Below are 13,312 nucleotides of genomic sequence, written 5' to 3' on the forward strand. Positions count from 1 at the left end.
TCCTCCCATGAGCCACTGCTCTCTTTCCCTGCCCACCTAACATTCTGTTCATATCTTTGTACGGATGAGACTTCTTCATGCTTTGGTTGATGAATTAATGGTCAGTATTTTTGACAATAAAAACTTTGCCTTTTACATTAAAATCAAATAGTGCAAAACAATTTCAATAGAAGCAGAAAATATTTAATAACAAAGCAACCAATTATGATATTTTGAAAATGACTTTAAAATATTTAAGTAAATATAAAATCTTTGATAATCACAAATGCAGCTAATATAATATTGAACTGTTTTAGTTTTCTGTTAGTTGTTTCTGAATACCCTGTAATACTTTCATTCTCATGAATGGTTTTATACTGTCTTGTTATGTTTGATACTATATTGTATGAAGGTATACTCAAACATTTCAAGGAAAGAGGCACTATGGTAGTAGCTACTGTTATGTCAGATTGTCTTGTGGTGAAACACTATGTTGCTTAAATGTTCTGTTCTGACCTATGTTGTTATGTCCTCTTTTACCTTAATCTTTTTTTAAAATAAAAAAAATAGCAAAAATATATTCAGTTGTTAAACGGTGATATTTTCCCCCATAGGATGAGGAGGAAGCAATATCAATTAGTGTTCATTTTATTTGACATTTTACTGAAATTTCTCACATGTTTGACATGAGAAAAAATAAAAAGACATCAGTTCATAATAATAATAATCTTTGCTGTTTATGAGTAGCATGAACTGATACATTCAAAACTAACCATTTAGCATTTCAATTAGGTATCTAAAATAAAAACAATTTTCATATAGTTTTATCAAAAAATTAAAACTTGATGAAATTAAGTGATGTAATTTATGATGCAATATAACTTGAACGTGGTTAATAGTACACCTTTAAATTATAGGACCTCATAGAGAAAGTACAAATTGTGATAGTGTATATATACTCATCCAATATATACATGTGCACACACACACATGTACATACACATATCATATCCATTTGAAAGACTGAAATATATTAGAATGTTAACTATACCCAACTTTGGTAATATATTTATAAAATGATTGTTGATACCAGTAAATTTAAGCATATTTTGAAATAGTGATAAGTTTAGTATAAATAATTTAGAATAATTTGTATATAGGGGATTATATATTAAATTATTACATACTCTTAAAACTGAAGTACAAAAACAGATTATTTCTATGCAATTCCAGAAAAGTAGATTTTAAAAATAGATCTGTATAAAGACATACTTAATTTTATTTATTTCATTTTAGATATTAATTTAATAAGTTTTATAACGTGACCAGTATAATGATCAAGTAAAGATAGGGCAGTCAATCCTAAAGGTCAGGAAGTGAAACAATGCGTACTTCAAAGAGAAACCTAATTTTAACATTACAGTCCATACAAAATAATAATGGCATCACTGATATATAACAAGATTTTGAAACATTAAACTATAATACTTTCATAATTTTTTGCATCATTTGAAAAAATTGAGATTTAATAAATAAAATAATTTATTATGTCTTATAAGTTTTAAAAATTATTATTAAGAAGGGAAATTAGAAGATACATATGGGAGGAAATTTTAAAAATCACTTTTTATGAAAATAGAATTTTCATCAAGAATGTGTGTATGCACACACATATATATTATATTTATATAATATTATATTTATATAATATATATGTGTGTGTATAATTATATATAAGTATATCTAAGTGTGTATATAAGACAAATATACAAACAGTAAAAGAAAAAGGCTTAAATGAACTGGGAAAATGAAATATATGAATTATGCTAAAATTTATAACATTATTAGTTATAAGTAAGTTATATTGAACAATTAGTGACATACCATTACCCAGCCCCTGCAATGACTAAAACATAAAACCTATAATGCCAAATTTTGTCAAGGTGATTGAGCATAGGATTCTTTTGCAAACAATGTGAAATAAAAATTAACATTTTGGCAAAATATGATGGTTTCTTCGACATTTATTATTACATCAAGTCAATCAACTGAATGCCAGTCACTTACTCAAGGGAAAGAAAAACACATGTCAACCTAAAGATTTGTACAGCTATATTCGTAACTGGTTTACTCATAATTACTCCAAAGTAGCAACCACACAAATCATCATCAATAAGTGAACAGATTTTGAAATTCAGAATGTTTATATAACGTATTTATTCATTAAAAGAGATGGCTTAATTGACTAATATATAAATACAAAAAGAATCCAAAATCATTGTTCTGAGTTAATGATTGCTACTAGTTAACAAAACATAGTTACTACATTATTATAGTTATGTTAAGTTGTAGAACATAAAATATAATTATGAATTCAGCGTGCCAGGTGAATGGCTGCCAGAGACTAACTCAAGGTTTTCTTACGAAGGAACGTAAGTGAGTGTGGTAAGGTAGACAAAAGATTCTATATTGGCATAGTGGTGTGCATATGCAGGTGCCCACGTTTTCAACTGGGTAAAGATCAGATTTATACACTAAACATATGTAAATTTTCTCTTAAAAAGCAAATTCAAATATGGGATAAAACAAGAAATTTTATAGTGGTTCAAACTGGATGATGGAAATTTATGATTCTTCATTTATTTTATGTGTTTCAAATGCTCCATAATAAAGTGGGAGGGCATTAATTTAATCAAAAGAGGTATAATTACACCAAAAATATAATTTAATACAATACTCAATTTTAGTGCTTATTTTATGCAGATTATTTTCTATCAGTAGAATACAGATATTTAATTCAATTGAAAAAATTTTAGATTGAATTTCAAAGATTTACAGCTACATTAAAAGCAAATAAAACAGAAAAGTCCGGTTAACACTGAATAGTCTGTGTGATAATAAAATAGACTAAATATTTTAATTGAAAATAAGTTATAGTAAGGCATATTTCCATTAATCCTCCACTTTAATCATGTTGTGCTTGCAACTTTTTGAAGCCATTCTGGCCTCTTTCCTGAGTGTCTTTGTTTATGTTCTCCTGGATGCCTAGCGGTCCTAAATTTATTCAAAAAATCTTTACTCTTCATGGTCATTTTGACTTTGGAAAAAAGCCAGAAGGTAACCAGGGTGAGATCCAGAAAAAAGGATGGCGAGAACATGTCACAATGTTTCATGAGATTGCTTTCCATTGAGCAGCACTTGGAAGCAGCAGCGTTTACCATATTTCTCTTATAATTCATAAAGAGACTTATTCAAAAGGACTTCAAAAACTGCTTCATAATGGTAGTAAGAGTGATCAGGTAAGTGTGCAAGAAGTGAGAGAAACTATTTAGAGGGGATTTAATAAAACTGTGCCTTTTATTCTACTACATTTAAAAAAATTTTAATATTCATCATATATTTTGATCACATCTCATTCTATAGTGATTTCTATAAAATAAATTTGTCCTTTACTCTTGATATTTTCCTTCTTATTTTTTACCTTTGAACACTGTTTTACCCTATGTAAATGATTCTTCCATCACCAGGAAACAATTCCATTACGGTGACTCTTAATTCTGAGCTTACACATATTTGGCATCTTTAACCATCATAAACTGTTAGATCTATGGTTCAAAGCAAACACCATAATACATAATTAACCTCATCCTCAGTCAGCCTCAATAGACTCAGAAGCAGAGCATCTCAGCAAAGCAATCCTGTGATTTTTCTTTCCACTGGTAGATGTTGAACTGATCAATGAACTAGCCTCCAATCCCAGTATCATTTCACTGGGTTTTTCAATAGTTTCAAGAGCTTGAACTTATGTGAAGGCTGCATGATTAACATGGTTTCAAATATACTGAATTAGCATATTACTATGATAAAATGGTCTTAACAGTATGTGAATATTTGTCAAACGATGAGTGTGAAATGTATTCTTCCTTTGTCAAAGTCCATCTTTTATTCTTCTGTGATTGACTGTAAATTAGTTCACTTGAGGTTTAAGGCATTTAACACATGAAATCTTGAATTCATGTCTTCATGGTTCCACTTAAAATGACCTTAGATAAATGGTTCCCTGAGCTTTATTAATCTGTAGAGGTTGAGATAGTAATAAAATCAAACTTACCTGGCTGTATCAAATCCAAAAAGTGTGCTACTATTATGAGGTGCCTAGTAAAATGTGTTGACAATACTGTCTCCTTAAATAATTTCTCATTATTATTTTTCTTGGGTAGTCTTCAAATTACAACTTATAAAAAAACCCAACAAGTTATTAATAGTATAGAAAATACGCATTTTACTCTAGAAGCCAACAAATTGACTGGATACAATCCAATCAGACTGAGGCTAATGAAAAACTGTATCTCAAATTTTAGTCACACACATCAAAAAAACCAAAACAAAACAAAAATTGCTCTGATTCTTGAAAGAAGATCAATATATAAGTGCAACAAATACTGGTGTCCTTACTCACCAGCCCAGACAGCAAGGGGCATTCCTAGGATCCCCAGGTCACAAAAATCAGTAGCTCTTTCCAAGAACTCACTAAGGACTATATATGGTTCTCAAAGGATGGTTATTCATGCCCAAACCTGTAGGTACATTGCCAACTCAATGGGGACTTGGGTGCTCCCTCTCCATGATGGTAGCTGTACCACAGGCGGCCTAGCATTTTTACCTAAGGTATGTCTTTAAGAATACCTGATGTGACTTCCAGAAAGCCTCCTCCATGTTTGCTGCTCTGATTTGCTTCACCTCTCTGAGCCTTTATGAGAAAAAAAAAATCCCAAAATATGAAATATGGCCTGGGTTTCCTTCCCCTGGTCAATGTCCTACCTCATTGTGCAGTGTCAGGCTGGCCTATACGCTGAATAATCGTGCATATGTTCCCCTCCAAGAAGACTCCTTTATGAAGAGGATGCAGGTCCCAGAGAAGGTGTCCTTATGTTCAGAGACTGAAGTTCTCTGAGGGCTTGAGTCACATTTGAAGCCTGTTGATGGAAACCTACATCTAGCAAACCAGGAACCCATGGGTATAATATCTCATGAGTACACAAATTGTTTATCAAATTCACGTTTATTTCTAGCTTTTGCATCCATCTGCTTTCCATAATTTTGTTAATTGTCGTCCCTTCAAATGCGGAATGTACTTTGTTTCTTCAAATATATGTGTAATCATCCTTTCATTTTCCTGACCAAATTACTATATTCACTACTTTATATAATGTGACTTTGAAGTGTATAATATGGGAACAATCAAAGTTTTCACAATGTTTTGCTATTTTACTGTTTTTTTCTACATTAAATATTAACTGAAAGCTTAAGGAACTTATCCTGAAACTCAATTAACTCATTTCCCATTCTGAGTAATGCATATAAGGGATGTGACAATGTGTCTGTTGTATCCTGTCTTATTATGAAGTATGAAAAACATAAAAGCCAAACATAGTTACTAAAAATATAAGTGGTCAAGATTCATCAAATACAATTTTAGTAGAAATAATACTATTTATTTCAGTTTTCATATGCCTATTAAACCATGTAACATGAGATGCTTCTTATTTTTAATAAGAAGCATTGGCACTGTTTAAGTGGCCTATTTTCTTAGGTGTCATGCATGTATACCTATCACATATATGGCAAATTTCTTACTATAATTTGTTCCATAGATATTTAATATTTTCAAATTTTAAATTTTTATTTACTCATGGGAAATAAGGCACCACATGGCACTTTAAAACTTATATTAATACAATATTAATATTAATATATTACATTAAATTTATATTGTGCTTTTATTTAGAAAAGTTTGAAGCTCTTGTTCTAAAACCAGTTGGAGCATTATATGGGAATAAAGTGATTTTTTTTCTCATTTGTAGGTTTATTAAATATTTTGCAACAATACTGCTAAAGAAATATTTGAGTTTAGGTGTTTTTTTGTCTATGGAATTTTTTGTTGTTGTTTATAGTTTACTCAACATCATCATCTTTACTTGATATATGGTTTCTTTAACTATGAATGTTAATTTTGTGAAATAATTTCTTTTTTCCTCTATTCATTTTCACTTTTTCTTTGAGTCTCTTTAAGCTAGTCCACATGGCAAGATGATATCATAAAATGAAGTGGAAACAAATAAACAAGAAATCCAGGTCATATCTCTACAATTTTTCTTGAACTTTACACATATTGGTTTCAAGTAATTTTTTTTTTTTCTGATAAAAAAGGTGGGTTGCATGCTGTTTATGTTTCAGCATGGCCCTCAATAAAAAAATATGTCTCTTCAAAATGATGTGTTAAAATATCTGTCCTCATTTGTCACCTGTTACTTCACAGCTGTCCCCTCCATTACACACTGTATCATGCCTCAGTTTCCTCAGCAATTTGATGAGCAGCTGAGTAGTACGTATTTCTGACTGAAAATGTAAGAATTGAGTAGGTTAATGTAGTTATGGCAACGGTACCTGGCTTGTAAAATGTATGCTGTTAATGCTTAAAATTATCATTGTGCTGGCAATTATTAACTTCTTGAGCTTTTCCAAGTCAGCTTATTTTAGATACCGTTTAATTGTGATATATGTTTTGTGGTTGGAATTGTACTTGCATTAAATATGTATTGTTTTTTATTTGCATTGCTTTTTCTCTCTATTATAAATATAAAACATTTACAAAACCACACACAGGATGCCTTCTTCCCCAGGTGTAACAATATTGCAATTTGGGGAGTAAAGATTAAGACACTCTTTGTTCTGTGTTGGCTTTGCAATCTCTGCAACCTATATTTTATAATTTATCCTTGAACACTTTAATTACCCTTTCTATGATCTGCTTTGTTATGACCCCATAAATAACAGGGTTGAGAGCAGGTGGGAAGACAAGGTAAAAGTTGGCAAGAAGAATATGGATGTAATGTGGAACATTTCAAACTGGTGGGTCATAAAGGAGAGAAATGCTGGCATGTAAGAGAGCATGACGCACACATGGGAGACACAGGTGCTGAGTGCCTTTAACCGGGCATCTCTAGAAGGTAGGCGAAAGAAAGCACGTAGGATCTGGACATAGGAGAGGATGATTGCTATGATATCAAATACCAGCACGGAAATGGCACATAAGCCATAGATGATGTTGACCTTGATGCTGGTACACGACAGGCAGGCAATACCCATGTGCTCACAGTATGTATGGGGAATGATTTCATGTCCACAGAAGAACAGTCTCAGGATGAGCACCACAAACGGAATTGATCAAAGCTATGGCTGACACCACCTTGCTTGTCAGAACCAATGTGTAATGCAGAGGGTTACAAATGGCCACATAGCGATCATAGGCCATGGCCACAAGTGCAGCTGATTCCATGCCAGTGCACAAGTGGATAAAGAACATCTGGGCAAGGTATCCCTCAAAGGAGATTGCTCTAGATGTGAAGCAGAAGATTCCAAGCATCTTGGGGATAATGGAAGTTGACAGACCCAAGTCAATAGAAGACAAAGTGGCCAGGAAATATAACATGGGCTGATGGAGGCTGGGTTCAGTCCGAATCACAAAAATAATGGCAATATTTTCCAGAAGAGCAGTCAAATACACAACACGAAATGAAAATCCAATCCACATATTAAGGTCTTCAAGGTCACGAATTCCCAGGAGAAGAAACATGTAAGGATGAAACTGTGTGTTATTAGAAGGGACCATTCTTCTATGTCTGTTTGATAGCTGGAGAGATAATAGACCCAACTGTCATTTACTAAGAGTCTTCAGCTCTTCTTTTGCAATGCAAATGACCTCCTATAAAGTTATATGAAAACATACTTTTTCATTTCTAATAAACAAGTCCAACACAACTAATTGTATGACTTTTATGAAAGCTATTGTTTCATTTCAAAAAAACCAATTAGATTATTTCATTTATTAATTATTAACATGGGTTAATCAAATGTTAACAAGAACCTATAGAACATCAGACAAAGCATAATATTTGGTATGCAGAGAAAAATAACTCACAGTTTACCTCATTAACAGTTTTAAAAAATCACAAGATCTTGATATGATTTTAATACGTGTATTTTTTTTTTTTAGGCAATAATCTTCTCATATTGAACTGAACCATTTTGGGTATAGAATTTAGGCACGTCACATGAAAGGTTTCAAACTTTTTGGATATGTCTTTTAGTTATTAATGACATACTTCCTTTTTAAATATATCTGATATCATAGATAACATATACTAATTTGGCATAAATTTATAAATTATAATTAATATTAATATTAGTTTTATAATTGTGTGTTGAAAACAGCCTAGAACATTAAGTTGAAATTATAGTAACATATTTCATAGCAACACTAGGTATAGGAATTCCCTATCAACTCTGGGCTATTACATGAAGAAATCAAATGTAATCATTTTATGTGGTATTAAGTATCGTGGTTTAAGTTTATGTGAATGTAGTGGGAGATTGTAAAGCATATAAAAATTCAGAACAATTATGCTAAATATTGCCATCCTGCATTTGCAAATATGGAATATTATACATATTTATAGCCAATGTAATTTTATTTCTATTTCATAACAAAATATATGACCATAAAATTCTAACTAGCTTCAAATTCTGTTCAGGGCCACTCATCTTCTGCATTTTCCCACAGTTTTTTACTTTCTGAAATTAACAGTTACATCTACTCTGTCTTTGAATAACTGAGTTCTAACTTTCTGTCAAACCATACATCACATTTTTTCCAACCCTCTAAAGCCTTTTTTCTTTCATATCTGTTATAAGGTTCTGTCAACAGGTTCTGTCTATAAACTGCAGTATATTGTTTGGTCAAAATAACTTATTTTTTAGGAGTTTCAATTTCTTCCCTTCTGTATCTTTGTTTTGTACTGACTACTGTCCCTTATGCTCCAATCACACTGTCTCCACAAAACACAGTACAGAAATTCTGCAATCATTTTTCTTTCAGAACTCTGGTTATTGAATAAAATTTAGAAAATTACAGGAGTGAAATCTTTCTCAGGAAACCATCCACACACGAGCATACATTCCTGTGTCCTTGTTGTCTTTAACAGATATGCTCAACCTGCATTTTTTATCACATTGAAATACATGTAAACATGTCCTTTTAAACTCTCTATGTATTCTCACTTTGCTTCCTAAAGTACAAATTTAGTACAAGCAGTATTCCATTCTTCTTCTGGTGCAGGACAGCTCTTAGTAAAGCTTTTATTTAATACTTTAACTTTGCTTCTCATCTCCTTTTAAATTTTCAGACACTGCTCTTTAACATGTCTCTCCACAAAATGGTAAATATAGTAGATAGATGCATGCATACATAGATACATAGATTCATAAATATATTACATATACATATACACAGTCTTAAACTTCTTTTAATCATAAAATTCTTAATACAGGTATACAATATTATATCCATGTATTTTAACTTTATTCATAAATTAGAAAATCATCAAAATTATGAACATTTATTAAAAATTGAACATCTTTTGCCAAGAATATTAATTATTCCTCTTTATTCACATGCATGGAATATTTATATCCTTGATTCCAAATACCATTATTGGAAATTGTGCTTTTCTATATTCATACTATAGTAATTCTAGAAGGTAAAAATGTATAACAAAGATTTATCCCCAGAAAAGAATTGAAGTGTACAATGCAGTGCTGCTGCTATCTGTTGTCACAGTGTTTCACATTAGATCCTTAGAATTTATTCACTGAAACTGTGCACACTGATTTTTAAATCCTCATTACTTTCTCTCAAGTCTCTGACAATGATCATTCTATTTTTGGCTTCATTAGTCTATTTTAGACACCTCATAGAGTCACATTCTTTTTATCTTTCTGGGCCTGCTTTGCTTTACATCATAGTAAAGGGTCACTCACATTGTTCCTCACTGGACCATTCTCCTCTTTTACAGTGTTGAAAAATGTGCCAAGGCATACATATGTCATGTCTCATCATTTCGAGTGCTGGTGAACTTTCAGATTGTTGCCACATCTTGGATATCTTTAATGGTCCTGAAATGTTACTAGGCTTTCAAGTATGTGTTCTCTTCCAATCGTATTTTCAATGATTGTGAATAAACACCCACAATCATGATTCCTAGGTCACATGAGAACACCTTATAATTTTTCATAATTAACTATGCCATAATATGAGATTCTGACCACCAGGGTACAAGGGTTTCCCTTTCTTCACATTTTGAATGCCATTGTGATTTTTTTAACTAAAAAATAGTCCTCCAAAAAGTTGATATATTTTATATCATTGGCATTTTCCTGATAATTAGTTATGTAGAGGACTATTAATGTATCCTTTGGCCTTATATGTGTCTTCTTATATTAACTGCTTTGGCCCAATTTAAACCAAAATATTAAGGTTTTATTTACTATAGATTATAAGAAATCACTACATATATTAGAAGTTACTCCTCATGTATATAATTTCCTCTTTACTTTTCTTATCACATAGGATGCCCTTTCCCTCCTTTGACACTTTTGCTTTGTGAACATTTTTTCCAATTTGATGTAAACCCACTCTCAGTTCTTTGTTTCTTTCATGTGATTTTCATGTTATCTTTAATATGTCTGTATATTGTTAAGTAATTTTGAGTGAATGAATTATTCTTTCCTATATGTTAAATCAGCTTATTATTTGTTATTTTCCTAAAATTTATTTAGTTTGTAATGTGTTTGTTTAAATATACACTTTTTGCCAATGACACTTACTCCCTTTGGCCTATGTTAAAACACTCATGAAGAATATTGTAAAAAGTAGCCCATGAAGCACCAGGCATTATGAGAAGTTAATGAGCTACATGCCCTTACATTGCTCCCCTATGCGTAGGTTCATGGCCAATTAGAGTTTAAAATTTTGCACCTATTTTCATTTTTACTTTTTTTTCCCACTTAAGATATATATACAGTATACATTAACATATTAAAGTAAGTTTAACTGGTGATTTTACAAATATATTTGACCTCAGAAATGTTTTGATGTGACATTTATAAAAGTATTTGGGAATAGTTTCAGGGCAGCAAACTTTGAAAAACATATCAAGATGTAAAGAAAAAAAAGCTTTTATGCATTATCTTCGAATATATATTAATGGTTTTATTTTTCCCTGATGTGCAAATTGTATAAGACATAGATATTTCAATAGAAAAAGTGAGCAGATGAATTCCATGTGTAGATTTTGGTAGTGGCATAGTGTCAGATAATTTTGGAACTTAATTCATTTTCTAACTTTTCTCTAGTATTTACTAACTACTGTTTTGTATCAGAAAACTTGCATGCATTACTTTATTTAGTTTCCATCATATGTTATAAAGATAGTTTCTTTTTCAAGTATTATGAATATAGACTGAGGTTAGGGGAATTACAGAGCCACTCACTAACTTATTTAATGTGTACCACAATAAGGAGCAGAAATTCATTATCCATGTTTATTGTGACTTTTTATCCTGATTTCTAAATATTGAATAAATTTATGCAAACATATTCACGACCAAACCATGAAAACATCGTTAAAGTATGTATACTAAAATCAGCTTGCAGAAAGTGTTTCAAAAACAGTAGATATTTGAGTGTAGGTATAGAAAAGTTCAGATAAGAGAAGGAACACATTTTCCAGATCACACTAAAATACGCTTTTCTTTCACTATGTTCTCCTAGTATGTCGTCCTCATCCATGCTTACACACTCCAGTTCATGTGTTTTTGTCAGAACCTAAACATTCTTGACAATTTTTTGATAATTTTTGCTAATTTATAGCATTATCCTTTTTTCATATTTCCCACCTAATATTTGCTTAGTACTGTATTTGGAACTTGGGCTCAAAAGTGAAGCAAGCCCATCTCATCACAGTATTTGGAGCATCACATGTTTGGTAATAAACTGCCAGGATTTGATAAAGACAACTGAGCTACTCTGCAAAGCTGTGTTGGACTGGTGTATGCAGGAAACAAGGTTGGTGTCACCACACTGTTCTTAGAAGAAAGCCTGAGAGAGCAGCATCCTATCAGAGGGTTTCTAACTCTGACTTTCTGCAATAGCTGGGACACTGTGCAGGACAAATGCATGTTCTCAACCTGATCTGGTGATGCTGGAGCTTTAAGTAGAAAAGATTAACTCACACATCTGCAAATCAATGGAGCTAACTTGATTTGACAATTTAATCATTTTGTACCTGTAGCATACAGGAACAATTATTAGTTGAAATGCGTTAAATCACACAACCATGGACAATGAAGCAAAGCAGAGTTCAATAGCTCCTAATCCTGATTGTTAAGTATGGCCTCTCCATTAAACTTCCAAGCAGGTTCCGATTTGTCACATTCTATGCTGTACTAGAAAGGGCTCAGTGTTTGCAATATTTATTTTTTACCGAGAGTTATACATGGGAAAAAATTCACTTTTTTTTTACTCACTTAAAAATGTAATCATTTGTAGCTCTCAAATGTAATACATTAAAATATCATGACTTGTGTATAGCAAATATAACAATAACAATTGGCCAATATAGTTCTCCTCATAATTAACTATAATTATATAATCTTAGAGTGGAAAACATAAGAAAAAGCTCGATAATGTTGAATTAAGCAAAATTTATTTTTCCCATTGTATTCTACAGATGTTCAGAAATTCTTAGATTCCTAGTTATTTCCAGTTTCTAAACTAAAGATTTCTATAAATTTATAACTGTTGCATGAAACTATGAAATGATCTTGTAATATTTAATTTTTTACCTTTTTTAGCAAGAAAAGTAAAGTGACCAAAAACTTTTTGTTGACTAAATTGTGAAGGTATAGGATGAACACAAGCAATAAATAAATACGTACATCCATACTTACATACATAACATCAGAAGAGGAAATGCAATGTGATGGTCATACACACTCAGAATCAGTAATTTCGAGACAAGAGTAGATGAAGAATTTTTTTTCTGCAAGTTGAAAACTGATTTTGTGATGTGTGATAAAGAATGAAATGTAGACTTTGGATGAAAGACAGGTGCTGTGAAAATGGAAATTTCATTTCTTTGAAGTTGATGCTTTTTTATAAAGTTCACTTACTTAAACAATGACTTTTCATAAATACCATTAAAATGATGTAATATTCATGTTTAAATTAGAATCATATGTGAATATGGGCAATATATTAGAAGGGCAATATATTAGAAATTTTAGTGAAATAAATGCTGAATTGTTTGAATTTTTATACATACTTTATATTGTTATTGCTATACATGTATTCTTTTCTAAATAAAAAATAAAGAACTTTATGAAAGTGATATTTAGATAAAACATTGCTGAAATATCACAGTTGAAAAGTTTA

At 31.3% G+C, this 13,312-nt stretch overlaps 1 pseudogene; it reads right to left on the reverse strand.

Annotated features, from left to right (window-relative positions):
• Positions 1-6,745: 6,745 nt before the first annotated feature.
• Positions 6,746-7,651, reverse strand: LOC100715576 (olfactory receptor 52E1-like; annotated as a pseudogene).
• Between the last annotated feature and the right edge of the window lie 5,661 nt (positions 7,652-13,312).

This window comes from Cavia porcellus, unplaced genomic scaffold, assembly GCF_034190915.1.
Source record: "Cavia porcellus strain 051 isolate PalLab524CR breed Dunkin Hartley unplaced genomic scaffold, mCavPor4.1 scaffold_9, whole genome shotgun sequence".
NCBI classification, from domain to species: Eukaryota; Metazoa; Chordata; class Mammalia; order Rodentia; family Caviidae; genus Cavia; species Cavia porcellus.